The sequence below is a fragment of the Myodes glareolus genome, chromosome 24 (assembly GCF_982192425.1).
Source record: "Myodes glareolus chromosome 24, mMyoGla1.1, whole genome shotgun sequence".
In the NCBI taxonomy this organism is placed as follows: Eukaryota; Metazoa; Chordata; class Mammalia; order Rodentia; family Cricetidae; genus Myodes; species Myodes glareolus.
Genome location: NC_142049.1, coordinates 40,382,549 through 40,394,705, shown reverse-complemented (window position 1 = coordinate 40,394,705; position 12,157 = coordinate 40,382,549). Strand labels below are relative to the sequence as shown.

Below are 12,157 nucleotides of genomic sequence, written 5' to 3'. Positions count from 1 at the left end.
GAAATAGATGGTTATTTATTTAGGGGTAAACTCATGAAACGGAATTCTCTGCTTGAATGGAGAACAGAGATCGAATCTAGCAATCAACAGTCCTAAAGACCAGTTGGGGATGGAAGAAAAAGGGCAGAAGCAGGCTCTGCATCAGCATTTATAGTGTAAGAGGCCATGCACCAACAGGCAATTAACCCCAAGCTGTAAGATTTCCTACAGCAATAAATCATAATATTATGTATGTAGTTCGCATATTTATTTTTTAAGTTTAGAGTGGTGGAGTATTTTATATTTTCTGATCAATTAACTTATCCAATGTGATGTTTAAAAATACCTGAATCTCTTGATCGACCTATTTTTTAATTTTAGGTATGTTAATACCTGCATTGGATTTTAACTTCATTTTCATCTATTATTATTTGGTAGTTTCTGTTATTTAGTATATTTAGTATCACTTTATGATTATTTGTGATACATTGGAAACATTCTACTTGGAAATTAAGCTAGCAGAGTGAAAGATTTTAAGAGATAGGTGGTGATGTACACGTGGGACTTGTATTCACACTGTATATTCTTATTCTTGGTCTTCTCCCAACACCTTAACCCAGTGACAAACATTGTTCCAGAAAAGTCCTGTATTGGTGTCACAATGCCTGTTTGAGTATATAATTCATTTTACAAAATACATAATTTTGTTAATTGTAATATTTTTCAGTCATTTTTGCCTCCATAATGCCAATTCTTATATTAATGTTACAATAATTAATTCATAATTAATTGCTGTTTTTGTTACATTTTAATATCTAGATATGTATTGGCATATGTGATTTGCAATGTACTTTATGTGTTGTTGATTGAGGAGCTCAATTTTCTTATTGTATCCACTTGTCCAAAAGTTTTTGAAAATGACTGTCTCATCTACACATATCAGAAGTTTTAGAAATTAAACAATGTTTTACACACACACACACACACACACACACACACACACACACAATCTGATTATAATATTCAAATGGGTCTACCATTCTAACAGGCAGGTGAGCTCTAGGATCCATGACAGACTCTGTCTCTACAAAAATGAGCTGTAATTAAATGGAGGAGGAACCACGATATTGACCTTGTGTCTACACAACTGAGCAAGCACATATAGGAGAACCGTTACACACACACACACACTCACACACACACACAGGTTTGTCCTAAATGTGTCACCATCTCTTCTCTAGGTATAATAAGGATAAGAATCAGCATCCACATTTTCAGAGATTGTTAGGAAATATTCAATGGCTGAGACCTTGTTGAAATTTTCTGTTGTAGACCTTATGCCACTAAATAAAATTCTTAAGGGGTACAGTGACCCATATTGCACCAGACACCTCACAGACACTGCTAGACATGTAGTGGAGCAGGTGGAAAATACAACACAGAAACAGAACATTGAACCCCACACTGGGAAAATGAGTTTTGTTTCCCAAGATATAGAATGGATAAAGGGCCAAACACTCAATCAGCATTCTTAGGAAAACTCCTAAGTAAACAGGAATCACTATGGTCTGGAAGCTTGTAGAATAGGTCCACCAAGAAGCTGTGAATCACCAACCATCACAAGATCTTCCTTCCTTGCTCAGACTGCAGCATAATATTAGAGGATCAGGAATGCAGGCTCAGTAGTTATACTTCAACCAATCTCTGTTGTCAGGAAGTCCATGGTTTCTTTTAATTACTTGTTCACATACACATAAACATTTTTCCTAGAACTTTTGAGAAACATTTTGCCTAGTATAACTTTTGGCATTTTTAAGATGAGTTAAATGAAAGTTAGTATGTGACATATTAAAGCCTTCAACTTATGTCAAATAATTTTATATTTTCTATATGTGTATGGTTTATATTTTCTATTTCTGTATGGTTCTGTAGAAATTTTTAAATTTAGTTTATCATTAAGAAAAAGGGATGGCATATATGGGCAGCTGGTTTCCCACTATACCCAATCTCTACTTTTCTTGTAAATATTGCATTTATAATAATATTAATACATCTTCTCTAGTAATTTGGTTCTTTTCAATCATTATTTTGATGTTACTAATCATGTGAAAATGACTTTCTACTTAATTATCCATATTTTACAATTACTCACTAGTTGTTTTTAAACATTTTCTCTTTTCCTCCTATGTTGTAGACACATGAACTCATTATCCTGCTGAAGATGATCTCAGACTCAGGCACTGAGGAGGTCCTTTTTTGCTTTCTCCTGAGAAGCTTTTGATGAAGACACAGATTACACACATAGCTGGTGGTATTGTAATTCGAGGGGCTTTCTGCCTTTTTTATTATTCATTGCATGTCTGTAAAAGTCAATTAAATTTTTACATTTCTGTGCATTTGCATGTTTCCTGACCATATTTTTAATCCATCCATTTCATGCGTGTTTTATTATTTCTATAGAAAGCACACTGTTGTTTACACCTATAAGTAGCTAATATTTCTTGCTATAGAAACACCTACTGATCATTTTCTCCACTAATTTCCCTGGGATAGTGATCAGCAAATGTTCAGTGAAGTGGCATCTACTTATATCTTTTACTTTCTAACTTTTGGGCAAGTACTGAAACTTTTAGGATTCTAGGTATTAGCTTTCATTTAAACTCATGAAATTTCAGAGATTTGGTAGAAGGTGACTGGAGGTTTACATAGACTACACAGCCCTATGAATAGGACAAACAAGAGCCCAGAAGAATTCAAATCTGCACAAAGCTATTTTGGCTAATAAGGAAATCTGGGAAAGGGAGATGTTATCCTTAGAAAAGAGCACTCAATTTTATTATTTATTACCAAATGGCCTGCTTTGAAAACATACATGCAGGTATTGTTAAGAGAGTCATCAGGATATACTTAAGAATAAATCTGTATTTGTATTCATATATACATCCAACAAGAATTATAAAAATATAATGTTGTAAATGTGAAGGTAAATGTATAGTGGTATATGAGAGGGTATGAAAGATCAAAGATAAGGGAGAAATGTTGTAATTAAAATATACTCTCAAAAATAAATAGAAATGAAGTAACCTATCTCATACACACACACACTTGCAGACACATACACATGCATAAACACATATGCACACACATGTGTGCACAAACACATGAATACCCCCCACAGGAACACACAAAAAGAGAAGACAGGGTGCTTAAAATTAGCACAGAATAGAATGACTAGGAATATGGGAGAATTTTTCACTTAGGGTCTTGAATGTTTATATTTACAAATATAAATATTTATATAATTATGTTGAGTAAAATATTTTTAAGAAGCAAACACCAGGGAAACAGTAGTAGAGTTTATATTCTGTATGTTACCTACATCATGCATGGGTTCACATTTACACCAAACTGCATTTTCATACACACACGTATACAGACACACGCAGCACAATACTTGTAAGCACATGTGCATACACACAAACAAGAGAGTTGTCAAAGTTCATATGGATAATGATTGGAGGAAGAGGGTATTTTAGATTTTGAAATGGAAGATGGATTTTTGCAAGCACACAATAATTTCACCTTTGATTTGTATGAGCTGTTTTAAATAAATGAAAGTACCAGAAAAACCGTAGGAGAGATTATTCTCTGGATGTCACCTACATGAACACATGCTTGCCTTCTCCATCTGAAAACTATTATGCATACATACACAAACAAACACACACACACAAACACACACACAGAGAGAGCATGTGTTCATGAGAGAGATAATCCAAAATACATATCTAATTTGCCATTTTCTTTTTCTAAAACACCTCTTAAATTATTTATTTACCATCATGGCTGTTTAGAACATTACATTCATACAGGGTATATTGGCTAACTGGGACTTGACAGCAACATTTATGTCTTTAGTTCAAGCAGTTATTGGTATGACACTCTAATACTCATGAAGATTTAAGACAGGGTGATGGTTCATGCATCTAATCAAAACACTTGGGGTAACTGACACAGGCATAGTATAAAGGTATATCAGGACCAATCAGAATGAACCAGAACAAAATGAATGATTTATGGTCAATAGCCAATTTCTAGGTCCAAACAGCCTGATATGTTCATCTTCCGGATACCACCTGCTAGTTTTGTCTGCTGTCAAAAGTAGCTAAAGCTCAGGTTAAATGGCATTTTATTGTGACTTTTCCGTTTCAATTTTCCTGCTTCTGCTGAAACAGAAAGGGATATGAGAGAGAAGCCATGTAGCTGCTTTGATGGAAAGCTCCCGAGTTACAACAAGCTTTTGAATTCTCTACCTAGGTTTGAGTTCTCCCTCTCATTCCATTGAATGTGTCAAATCTGTTGTTTTTGATTGTACACACGCAGTCAATCACAGGCAACCAGAGCTGATATAAGTCCTTATACGCAGGGTTTTTGCAAAAGTGAGTATTTGATGGAATCATATGTTTGTGACAAAAAAAAAAATCAATAGAGAATAGTAGTAGTAGTCTGTCCACAACTGTGACCAGTTTACTGGAATGCTCACTTCATTTGACCTCAAATTATACCAAGACTCAAGCAGTGTTACCATTTCCTTTCCTCTTTCTAAACCTTAGATAAATAAATAAACCTAAATAATAAGTGAATACATGGACCTTGGATGTACTCATTCTACCACTATGGTCTTTGCTTATGTAATGGAACTTAGTGCATTTTCTCTGTTGTGAATCCATTTTCTGTGAATTAATGCATTTGCTTTGGAGAGGATGTTTCCTGGACTAGGGATGTTTCATTCACTTACATCGCCAAATAATATTATGAACTTAAATGTTTGAAAAGACTTCTTAAAATTGACTATTTATAAACATAGCAATGATTATTGTGGTATTTGTGTCTGTTCAGTGGAAATGCTGGCTGTCATGGCAGAGAAATTCTTGTGCTACAGGTGCCCCAAGTAATTGACATTGCTAGGTTGTCAGTGGCCAGCCTCAACAAAAATATATTTCTTCCAAAGTGGATGCATCGGAATTTGGAAATATAGTAAAGAATAAAAAGATGCAAATGAAAGTAATAAAATGCAGAAACATATAGGATAGTAACAGGAGAGAATTTCTCAGTGAGTACTGAAAATTTGCCCATGTTTTATTTTCTCACAGCTTAATATACCCCTGATTTCACAAGGTATGAAAAGAACAAAAGGACTGCATTAATGTACAAATAGAAAGTCATGGGGTACATTCATCACTCACGCCTTTGACTCATGCCCTAGTACAAACATTCTGTAGGCAAAACACTCCCTGGTTAAAATCCCAAGTTATTTTCATAAAGCGAACTGAACTTAGTTGGATCCTTAGACTTTTGTTTTAGGTCGAAACCAACTACTTCCCTGTTTCAGGAACATGAGGTCTGGCAACAAGCCACACCTGTTGATGATAGTGTTAAGGAAACAGAACTTTGATTTACATATAGGTGTACCTTTGCTTGAGTTAGAATCACAATAATCTTGAATGAACTAAAAACAATTCCTCTCTGAGTTTTGGCCACTTTGGGTCTTCACACTGGGTTGAACTTTGTCTTGATGTGTGTGCCTGAATTCCATCCGTAACCCTAGTAATCACAGTTATTTACAAAGTAGAATTTAAAAAGAGTTTCGTTTTAATTTTATGGGTACCCTTTTTTAGATGAATGGACTTTTCTTCCTGGCTCAGCACGAAAGCATGTCAAAGTGCAGTTATTTGTATATTTTTTTAAAATTATTTAACTTTTGAAATTATAGTTCTATTGTAATGATTTCAGCCACAGAAGGCTAATATTTCCAGGTTCTAGAGATCATGCAGGTGCAGACAAGTCCTCAGGCAGAAGTGCCTAATGCCCCCCCAGGGGATGTTAAAGGGCCCTGTGTGATCCACATATGATTCAGCTAAGCCCTTGAGTGCAAGTGTATATTACATCATCCATGTATGATTCAGATAAGCCCTTGTATGTATGCATGTATTTCATCATAAAGGAGAACAAGAGCCTTATGATTTACTTCAGGTTAAACATTAAGGGGTCTAATAATTCCCCTTTCCAATAATTCCCCCTTCTTTTCCTCCCTCCTCTCCACTGTCTTCCATTAAAACACTATATCATTGTAACCATAAGCTTTTAATATGTCTAAAATTTATTTCTTTTCAACCATAAAAGCTTTTTTTCATAAGCCCCAGGAACCAACTGAACTTACTTAAATGGACCAGACTCACCCAAAATAAGTATCATTTAATTCTTTTTTTTTGTTTTTTTTTGTTTTTTTTGTTTTTTTTTTTGTTTTTTTTTCTTTTCATATTTTTGTCTTTATTGCATTATCAAGATAATGCATTCTCATTATCAAGAGAATGTCAAATAGTGAAAATTTTATTTTCAAATTCAAGAGAAAATCTTCACTATCATACATTGCCAAAAAATCTAAGTAAACAGTATTCTTGATACTTAATAATTTCAAAGATTTTTTTCTTATCAAAAACATTCCAGTGTGCCAAGAGGATTTTATAAAATTTTATCATTATATTTTATTTAATTACTAAACTTATTTTTTTTTTAGTAAATTTTATTAAATTATAAAAGTTTCCATTTCCACCCCCCCTCCCAACACCCTCCCACTCCCCCTACTCCCCCTCCTCCTCCCTCTTCGTCCCCCAGGGCAGTCAGGGTTTCCTGCCCTGTGGGAAGTTCCAGTTCCTTCCCCCTCCCTCCAGGTCCAGGAAGGTGAGTGTCCAAACAGACTGGATCCCCAAAATCCATTATATGTAGAGGAAACAGGTCCCAGTGTCCTTTATCATTCCTGGTCTTGGGATGAGACCCTGGGAAATTCCCTACTCCACCCCCCAAAAAAATCCTTTATCTTCTACCTAGTGATTCTCCTCCATTAATCACCGGGATCTAAAATTTTTTCCAGACATAATTTTCTGCTTTTCCAACATCTTTTGAGGTCCTGGCTGCCAGCCAGCCAGTTCCACAGATCCCAGAAAAATCAGAAAAGTAATCAGCCTTCCCCAAGACGTGTTTAAGCATCTCATCTTTCTGATGCCCACAAAATCATCAGGAAGCAGACATGAGAGATGATGCCTCATTCCCACCCATTAAAGACTACAGACTTCCCATATTTTATAATAAACAAAAGGGTGAAATGTAATTATTTCAGTCACATAGACTGATACTTCAGAGTTCTAGGGGTCATGCAGTTGCAGACAAGCCTTCAGGCAAGAGTGTGTAATGGCCCCCAGGGAAGTTAAAGGGCCCTGTGTGGTGCACATATGACTCAGCTAAGCCATTGCACACATGCGTGGATTACATCATTCATGTATGACTCAGCTAAGCCCACATGTGCATGTGTGATTCCCATCATCTACATAGAACATAACCACATCAATCCACTGTGCATATGTGCTACGTGCTTTTAAAGCGGGACATGCTATCTTCCTCCCTCTCTCTCTCTGCACACTGACTTCCCCATGTCTGTACATGCTCCTTCTAATAAACTCTTAAGTGGGTTTGTTGCATGTTCCCAGTTTTCTTCTCACTTGCTCCAGGTAATTTCAATTATTACATAATTTAACCTGATGCGTTCTTCCTTTAAATTCTCCCAGACATCCCTCCTTGCTCTCATTCAAATTCATATTCTTTTAAAACATTCTTTGATGGCTCATGTACATAACTGTATCAATGTAGATACATATTTCTTATATAATAACAAATAATAACAAAAGATACCATGTTTGTATGTCTACTATTATTTTTTTTTGTTTTCAGTGTTGACAATTAAGTATTTATAACAATTTTTGTGTATTCTTCCCTTGTTAAATTGAAATTTCCCTTTTTCCAAGTCTTCTGAATGTGTTGCATTTTTTTCAGGATTCTTTGCTTTACCGCTTATAAAAGAAAAGATTTTTCTTTTGAGCATTGCTGTTGACACTTACTTGTCTGAAGTTCATGTGAAACTCTAGGAGGCACCAGTGAACCTCAAATTTTCATAAGTATATTCTTCAGTTAATTGTTTGATACCAGGCCTCCTCTTATTCTTTCATTATGACATATTTATTTCTCTAGCATTTGTTGCTACTAAAGGAACACATCAAGTTCAACCTATCAAAGAGAAAGGGCATGGAGGATGTTTATCTGTCTTTCCATAAAATCTATGGCTACACACTTAGGAAAGCATTACTTTTACAAATGCTTTAGAGAATAATTTTAAGACATCTGATATTTGTACAATTTTAAAATTAGAGTTATATTTTAGTATACGATCTGCTTCTTTGTTTAAGTATATTAAAAATTGAAACTATAATATAATTCCATTATTTTCCCCTTTCCTTTATTATTTCAAAATACTCCCGTATAATGCTCATTGTTCATGTTTAGATTTATAATCCGTTTTTCATTGATTTGTTTGTACACACAAACACACATAAATATTCCTAAATAAGTAAATACAAAAATCAACTATGTGTGTTATGTAAGTGAAAACTCAAATTTTACTCTGTTATCTATGACAAAACATTTGAGAAATTTTTTATATAGTATATCTTTTGGCAATTTATAAGATGAGTAAAATGATTGGTAGAAAATTACATTTTTGAGCCCTGAAGTTACTCAGATATGTTGGGTTTAAAAGCATGTATGCGTTGCATCATATTTAATCATGTCTGGAAGCAGGAAGTATGAGTGGCAGGGTCTTGTTCTTATTCTCAGGACAGTTTCATCAATACTGGATTTCTTGTGGTTTTATGCAAATTTTATAAAAATGTTGATCATTACAAAAAAGAATGGCACATATGGAGATCTGTATGCCCACTGTTTGTAATCTCTATATTGCCTGTGAATATTGCAGTTATGATACTAATGAAACTACTTGTTTAGGAATTTGGACCTTTCTAAACCATATGTAAATGTTACTGATCATATAAAAATGATTTACTTATTTTTTTATTTTTTTGTTTTTTAAGACAGGTTTTCTCTGTAGCTTTGGAACCTGTCCTGGATCTAGGACTTGTAGAACAGGCTGGCCTCAAACATAGGGAAATCTGCCTGCCTCTGCCTCCCAAGTGCTGGGATTAAAGGCATACACCACCATCACCTGACTATGGAAATGATTTGCTGTTTAAGTGTATACATTTTACAGTTTCACAATATTTATTTCTAAACATTTTTCTGTTTATTTTGTGATTCTGATCATAGGGTCTCACAAGCTTGCTCATGATGATTTCAGACTCAGGCATGGGTGATGTGCTTCTCCCTAACTTCTGAGAAGGTTTCACTGAAAACACACTCACCACATCTAGCTGGTGGTACTGATAGCCTCATTTTGTTTTTCCCTTTCCAATTACTAATTTCTTGCAGGTAACATTCCATTAATTTTTTATGTTTTCATGTAGTAGTATGTTTACAGGATATATTTATGAATCCAAATACTTTGAATGTCTTACTATTTCTGTAGATATTATATCCTATTCACTTAAATTAGGCATAGTTTATGTTTTCTGTGATAGAAACAACTACTGTTCATTTTTCCAATAATTTTTCTGAAGATGATGTTCAGTAAATGTTCTGTGAATTGCCATTTACTTGTGTTTTTTTCTTTCTAACCTTTAATGATGTGCTGAACCTTTGAGGATTGTAGGAATTACTACCATTTATATTTGTAAAATTTAAGTTCAGTGCATGACCATTGAATATTTTCTTTTTCTTGGATTTATCTTTCTTAATAAATAGAAAGTTTTCATACATTTATATGAGTTTTGGTCATTTTCATTCCAAATCTCCTGTCCTGTTCTACTTCTCCACTGAAACATCTTAACTCACTCTGTTATATACTTCCCTTTTATATTTAAAATACAATAATTTAATAATAACTTGTGTATTTACATAATTTCCACATCACTATCTCTCAAACTCTTACTGTGTAGTCCTCACCCAACTCTCAAATTCATTACCTCCTAATTTATTATTTTTTTATTTATTACACACACAAATCTATTTATGCACACACATACACTAGTGTATAAATATAACCTGTTGATTTCTAGCTCCAACTTCTTGTGGATATAACAACCAAAATGCTAATGCTGTTAGATATTATAACATTTTATGAAAGTTGTGGTAATGGCCTCTAAGTTGCATGGACTCACTAACCCTGTAATGCTTGTGATTTGCAATATTCAACGTGCTTTACCTCTTTTTAAAAATGAATTGAGCTCAATTAGGTGATATTTGTTATTGATTAGATATAAGAGCCAGTATTGCACCTTTAGTCAAATCTAGCCTTGCTGGTCATTGTCAATCAAAGGTATCATAACTAAATTGGACATTTCAATCCTTTTCTTCCTTGACAGCTTTTCTAACACTTTCTGGTCTCTGATAGTTAATCGTCAAGCCCAGAGTTTTATGTAGTTCCTGTTCAAATTTTTATAGTTCTATAGCAAAAAATCAGTGTTTCAGCAATAGGGACTTAACTTCCACTCTTTTAAAGCAACCAAGGTCACCACTAACAGAAGACTATTTTAGTAGTCTCATGGGGTCCCCTTACCAACATTTGAATGGAGTTTTCTCCTGATGACTTGATGTTCTTCTTAGGTAGTCATGGCCCTTCTCAGGCCGATCATCTTCCAAAATGTGTGCAATTTCCTATTATCTATCTACATAATTTATATGTATTAGATAATTTTGAGAGAATGTAAAATATTGATTCCTTGTCATTTTGACAAACCTTAGTGTTTATACTTATTTGTTTTCTAATTTTACCTCTTGATTCCTCATAGAACCACTTTGTAGAAATGACAAGTTGTAATATGTATATACTTCTCATATTTATCTTTTAAATCTAGAGATGTGGAATATTTTATACTTTCGGATCCAATATTATGCTTAAAAATACCTGAATCTCTTGATTGACCTATTTTTTTCTTTCGGTATATCAGGATCTGTTTTGGATTTTGTCTTTTTACTTTGTTTTTGTCTATTATAATATGGTCGTTTCTGTTTTTTCGGTATCACTTTACTATTATTTATGATTCATAAGAGATATCATACTCGGAAAGTGAACTGGAAGAGTGAGGGGTTTTAAGAGATAGGTGGTGATGTACACATGGGGCTTGTATGCACACTGCTTTTTCTTATTCTGGGTCTTCTCCCATCACCTTAACTCATTGGCAATTATTGTTCCAGCAAGTCCTGTATTACTGTCACCAGGCCTGTTACTGTTTAAGTATATAATTCATCTTACAAAATACATAGTTTGTTTATTTTAATAATTTTCAGACATTTCTGTCTCCATATTACCAATTATTTTATTAATGAGACAATAATTAATACATAATGAATTACTGTCTTTGTTACGTATTAATATCTAGATATGTATTGTTATATGGAAAATTTCAATATACTTTATGTGTTGTTGGGAGAGGAACTCAATGTTTATTTTGTTTCCATTGTCCCCTTGGTTTTGAAAATGACTGTATCATCTGCAAACATCAGAAGTTTTTGAAATTCAGTGATTTTTTCACACACAGACACAGACACACACACACACACACACACACACACACACACACACACACAAACACAATCCCATTATATTGCCAGAATTGGTCTAACAGTCTAACATGCTGTTGAGCTCTAGGATCTGTGACAGACTCTGTCTCAACAAAAATAAGGTAAAATTGGATGGAGGAGGAGCTTTGATGCTTTTATTGTCTCTGTACAACTGTGCACATATTGCAGAACCCTTACACAAACACACACACACATACAAATATATTCAAATGTCCATTTGCTGCACCTGATTTCATTTCATTATTCTATATTTAACTATATACCATATGGAAATGATTCATGATAACTATTTTGTCCTAAGTTTAGAAATATTAGTGAAAATTCAAGTCCCCTGTCTTTACTCTTGTCTCTGAAAGTTATGTCAATCTTGGCTATCTTATGGCAGTTTCTTATGAATTTTAAATGAGTTTGCCGCTAGACCACAAAGTAATATATCTTCACTGTGTGTAGGATACTTTTAGTCTCTAAATAGATTTAAAAATTATTGACTTTAAGGTCAATGAAATGTTATATTTAAAATATAAATTCATGTTATTAATAATCTTAAATACATGTTTATAGATTTCAGAATACTCATATCTGTTTATCCATATGT

General features: G+C 33.9%; 1 long non-coding RNA gene across 10 annotated transcripts in view; it reads left to right on the top strand.

Annotated features, from left to right (window-relative positions):
• The window catches only part of LOC125397736 (uncharacterized), a 184,796-nt gene extending 182,438 nt beyond the window's left edge, over positions 1–2,358 (top strand). For all 10 annotated transcript variants that reach the window (XR_015736315.1, XR_015736310.1, XR_015736311.1 and 7 more), the window contains one exon: positions 2,174–2,358. This is a non-coding gene — a long non-coding RNA (uncharacterized LOC125397736). The remainder of the gene's footprint in view (positions 1–2,173) is intronic.
• Positions 2,359–12,157: the final 9,799 nt, after the last annotated feature.